This window comes from Mus pahari, chromosome 4 (assembly GCF_900095145.1).
Source record: "Mus pahari chromosome 4, PAHARI_EIJ_v1.1, whole genome shotgun sequence".
Classification (NCBI taxonomy): Eukaryota; Metazoa; Chordata; class Mammalia; order Rodentia; family Muridae; genus Mus; species Mus pahari.
This window is the reverse complement of record NC_034593.1, coordinates 30,832,718-30,838,346: the sequence shown is the minus strand read 5'-3', so window position 1 is coordinate 30,838,346 and position 5,629 is coordinate 30,832,718. Positions and strand designations below refer to the sequence as shown.

At 43.0% G+C, this 5,629-nt stretch overlaps 1 pseudogene across 1 annotated transcript; it reads right to left on the bottom strand.

The window, feature by feature from the left end:
• Positions 1-4,473: 4,473 nt before the first annotated feature.
• Positions 4,474-5,014, bottom strand: LOC110320270 (annotated as a pseudogene). The gene has a single exon (XR_002380452.1). The product of XR_002380452.1 is annotated as a sialomucin core protein 24 pseudogene (transcript).
• Between the last annotated feature and the right edge of the window lie 615 nt (positions 5,015-5,629).

Genomic DNA, 5,629 nt, shown 5'->3' with positions numbered 1-5,629 from the left:
TCAAGTGACCATAGGTGTGTGGGTTCATTTCTGGGTCTTCAATTCTATTCCATTGATCTACCTGTCTGTCACTGTACCAGTACCATTCAGTTTTAATCACAATTGCTCTGTAGTACAGCTTGAGGTCAGGCATGGTGATTCCACCAGAGGTTCTTTTATTGTTGAGAATAGTTTTTGCTATCCTATGTTTTTTTTTTTTTTTTTGTTATTCCAGATGAATTTGCAAATTGCTCTTTCTAAGTCTGTGTAGAATTGAGTTGGAATTTTGATGCAGATTGCATTGAATCTGTAGATTGCTTTTGGCAGGATAGCCATTTTGACTATATTAATCCTGCCAATCCATGAGCATGGGAGATCTTCCCATCTTCTGAGATCTTCTGTGATTTCTTTCTTCAGAGACTTGAAGTTCTTATCATACAGATCTTTCACTTCCTTAGTTAGAGTCCCACCAAGGTATTTTATATTATTTGTGACTATTGTGAAGGGTGTTGTTTCCCTCATTTCTTTCTCAGTCTGTTTATTCTTTGGGTAGAGGAAGGCCACTGATTTGTTTGAGTTAATTTTATATCCAGCCACTGCACTGAAGCTGTGTATCAGGTTGGGAGGCAGAGGGGCAACAAGCCTAGCCCTTTTCTTTCTGTGCTTAGAATTCGGTGTGGCCCTGCAGCCCGATGACCCATCTGTCTGCTTGCCAGCTGGCTCACCTGGGTAGCTCAGTATAGCAGCTGAGTGTGTGTAGCCTATAGTTCCTCCTTCATTTTTCTTCCATGTCTGGCTTCAGGACCCAATGTCCATTTTTTCCAAGATGAAGGATACTGGTGTTTTCTGTAAGACAGAACTATTTCAAAAATGGAGACTTAAAAATAGCAAGTAAGACAAGTTCTTAAGTAAAAATAGCAAGAATTGGGAGAGGCATTCCACCAGGGACTCTGAATACTCTCGTGTTCTTGCTCGGTTGCTAGGAATATGTTTTTTTTGTTTTTTGTTTTTTTTCAGGACGTGTAGGGTTTATAGATGTATCATAGAGGATGGGATCTTCCACTTGGACAAAGAAGAGATTTGCTTGCCACTTCTATGGAAGTGGATGGTTCTCTAAACTCAGCATCTCTCAGCTGAGATGGAAGTCAGTACACATGGCAGTAGCCACTGGCACCCTCTGTACAGCATCAATGGGACTTGAGGTTTGAGACACTGGTGATAAACATGGTGGCCTAACTCTCTGCTTCACTGTGAGTAACTACATGTTTTATCTTTGATATAGTAGTTTTGTGTCCTCTGCTCTGGAATCAGCAGGAGGCTGACTGGTTAGCCTATCATGGGCTCACATCCTAGTGTGTCAGGCCTAGGTCCTTGTTTTGTGTCTTTCTTTTCCTATCTGCCCTCAAACACCATCAGTTCCTACAATGGGTTTGCTCAGATCCTAGACTTGCATTAGAATAGATTCTCACAGAAATTGTGTTTTACGATGAATGTGTCTCCATCAAACCTTGACTTACGGTTTGCCTCACAACTAACTTCATTAATCTTCCAAAATTGCACATTTCCCCAAGTTCTATCTAAATAACAGCAACAGAACATTTCACACTGGATATATTATCTGAAATATGTGCCTGAAATTTTGGAATAAAAATATTTGGACAGTCACTCTAGTTGATCACACAAGGAAAAGAATTTGTGAAGGTGAATAGAAATTTGGAAACAACTTCCTATTTTTGGAGCATTAATTTTATGTAAGTGTTGGAATAATCTGTTTTATACTATTCTGGCATTTCTGTTTTATTTCTTTGTGTCTGAACTACCTGCTGTCTAGGCATAGGTAATGTTGGGTTTCAGACCTTGGACAAGCAGCCGAGGTGCCTATTTGACATATCAAAGTGGACCTGGCTTCCAGCTTCTCCCGGCCAGCATCCCTCAGTCTGGACCTGTTACAAGGTATGGCTGGCATACTCTTGACTCTATCCTGATCTTTCTAGCTCAGGAGCTGGGCTTTCCCTTGCCCCAGAGGCTCTTCCCTATATAATCCAGACTCACCCCTCCTTCCCTCTCTGCATTTTTCTCTCCTTGAATTCCCCACCTGACACCTCCTCTGAGGGGTCAGGTAATCTACCCAAGAGTTGCCCCCAATAAACTTTTCTACTTTCAATTTTTTTCTGTGGAGAAAACCTATTAGGTAAGAGAGGAAAACAAACAAACAAACAAACCCACCTAGCTGGAGTACACCAGGCCTGTGGCATAAATTCCTGTTTGACCTGGGGAAGAACACAGAAGTGTGGGACTGTGGAGCTCAGCTCAGACTGGCCTTCTGGAACTCCCAGCCATGAGCTGCCTTTGTCACTCTATGGGCTGCTCTGAAGGTGTAATCAGCACAGAGGAAGTTCAGGGCTTGGATGTAATGCAATAAAAATGGATTTGATGACAAGATCTGCATTTCTTCCAATTACAAAATCCAAACAATTGTGTTTATCAAACGTGGCCTCTAGAATGGGAGGTCGCTTTCTGAGTCTTACGCCGATGGTAGCGGCCATGATAATACTCTGTATGGTTGTGCCTTTGTGGAGAAGAAGCAGAAGGCCCATTCAACAATTGCATTGGCATGGTGTCCCATTTGTGAAGAGACCGAAGGCCTGCAGGTGATAACTGCACCTGCTTGCTGCCCTCTGCAAACAGTTCAACCGCCAGCCATATAATGGTGGAAAGCAACAGCGCACGCTGTTATTCTTACCAGACATCACATAGGAGAAGAAGTCTCCTAAGTTTGGGGGATAGGATGTGACCAAAAATTATCTTCTCTACAGAAGACGGAAGAGAGTGAGAATATTAACTCAGAGGGAGGCAGACATAGCTCTTTTTTTACTGCACTGTTTTTAGGGCCCCATGGGATCTTGTACAAGAAAGGGACACAGTGGTATGCAGGCATTCATTGCTGCCTTTCTTTCTTTTGACCGCGCACATAATGTGACCAGCTGCTTCAAACTCCTTCTCTCTCCCACTATAATGTGTTCAACCTTGAACTGTGAGCTAAAATAAACAGCTTTTATCATAAATTGTAGAGCATTTTATCACAGTGGGAGAAGAAAACTGACTTAGAAGGCTATCTTCAATGCTTTTAAAGTTTTGCAAGATACAAGGAAAAAAAATGAGGCCAATGTGTGTAACTTTCATCAGCCTAGAAACTTAGGAGAATTTTTAAAAACATTATATAGATGTTCCTAGCTGTAGGTTTCTTTTGGTTTGTTTCTTCAGGAATGGAGTAGATTGTTTTAATCCATGATCTTAAGATTTAATTTTTTAAAAATTACTTTATTTACATTCCAGCCATTGGCCCCTCTCCCAGTCCCCTCTCCCACAGTTCCTCATTCCATTTTCCTCCCCCTTGCTTTGGAGAGGGTAGAGCCCCCCCCCTCCCCAACCAGGCCTCCTCCTTACCTGGGGCCTCAAGTCTCTTAAGGATTAGGTGCATCTTCTCCCACTGAGGCCAGATCAGGCAATCCTCTGCTGTATGTGTGTCAGGGGCCTTGGACCAGCCTGTGGATGCTGCCTGGTTGGTGGCTCAGTTTCTGGGAGCTCCCTGGGGTCCAGGTTAGTTGAGACTGCTGGTCTTCCTATAGGGTCACTCTCCCCTTTAACCTCTTCAATCCTTCCCCTAATTCAACCATAAGGGTCCCTGACTTCAGTCCAATGATTAGGTGTAAGTATCTACATCTGTCTTAGTCAGCTGGTAGGGCCTCTCAGAGGACAGCCATGCTAGACTCCTGTCTGTAAGCACATCATAGCATCAGTAACAGTGTCAGGCCTTGGTCCTTGCCACCTACACCTCACCCTGGGCACATAAGGTGGATCCCAAGTTGGGCAGGTCATTGGACCACCTCTCCTTCAGTTTCTTCTCCATTTTTGTTCTTGCAGTTCCTTTAGACAGGAACAATTCTGGGTCAGAAATTTTAACTGTGGGTTAGTAAAGATTTTCCCCCCCTATCTGTAGGTTTGTCCTATTGATGGTATCTTTTGCCTTATAGAAGCTTTTCAGTTTTGTGGGGTCCCATTTATCAATTGTTGATCTTAAAGCCTGAGCCATTGGTATTGGAAAATTCCCCCTTGTGCCAATGAGTTCAAAGCTCTTTCCCATTTTCTCTTCCATTAAATTCAGTGTATCTGGACTTATGTTGAGGTCCTTGACCCACTTGAGCTTTGTGCAAAGAATAAATATTGATACATTTTCATTCTTCTTCATATAGACGCCAGTTAGACCAACACCATTATTGAAGATGCTTTCTTTTTTTCCACTGTGTATTTTTGGTTTCTTTTTCAAAGACCAAGTGTCCATAGGTGTGTGGATTTATTTCTGGGTCTTTGAGTCTAGTCAATTGATCTACTTGTCTATCTCTGTACCAATACCATTTGGGTTTTTAAATTTTTTAAAATTTATTTTTAATTAATTAATTTTTTTGTCAGTTCACATTAATTTAATGGGTCTATTTACAGAGTATGGTAATTTCATTCTTTAGATTTGCAGAGTTTTTACATAAAGAAAATTACAGTCTGCACACCCAAGACAAGGACGATTCCTCCAATGAAGCTGGAGTCGGGGTAGACTTTGGCGCAGGCTGTGAGGTTGGAGTCCGAGTGGTATTTGCTATACCTGGTGAGGCGACAACTGAGGGAGTAGGTGCAGGAGAGGAAGGCCAAGTTCTGGGATGAACTGTAGACTTGGTTGGCACTGGAGTGGTCGGAGGTACTACAGAACAGACGTCAGTGCTGTTCACTCGGGTATAAGCACGTACTAATTCACTTGAACAATAGGTCTTATTTGCTTCTTGGCAATCTATCCAAGCGCAGGTAATACTATTAGTGATGGTGGCATTAACACAGGAAACACAGCTTTTGAATCTCTCACAGGTTTCTGGCGGCTTGGTGGTCGCGGTTAGCTTCTCAGTCACATTAGCTACGTTGCTGTTGTGCTGTGAGGTGGACATGCAGAGCTCAGGCACGTGGTGACCCAGAGCAGTCGGCGGGACCATCACATTCCATTCCCTGGCCCCCATAGGCTTGCTTAAACACGTGAGTCTATGGGGGCTGTATCCTGCCATAGCATAAGAAAAAAGCACATTTGGTCCAACTTGCAAAGTCCCCATAGTCTATAGCAGTCTCAATAATGTTAAAAGTCTAAAATTTCTGTGATTCATCCAATCACTTAACTATAATCTCCAAAGCAAGACAGGAAACCAGCTGGGCAAACTCCAAACTCTGTGTCTTAGTCAGGGTTTCTATTCCTGGACAAAACATCATGACCAAGAAGAAGTTGGGGAGGAAAGGGTTTATTCAGCTTACACTTCCATACTGCTGTTCATCACCAAGGAAGTCAGGACTGGAACTCAAGCAGGGCAGGAAGCAGGAGCTGATGCAGAAGCTATAGATGGATGTTCTTTACTGGCTTGCTCAGCCTGCTCTCTTATAGAACCAAGACTACCAGCCCAGAGATGGCACCACCCACAAGGGGAACTCCCCCTTTGGTCACTAATTGAGAAAATGCCTTGCAGCTGGATCTCATGGAGGTATTTCCCCAACTGAAGCTCCTTTCTCTGTGATAACTTCAGCTGTGTCAAGTTGACACAAAACTAGCCAGTACAATTGA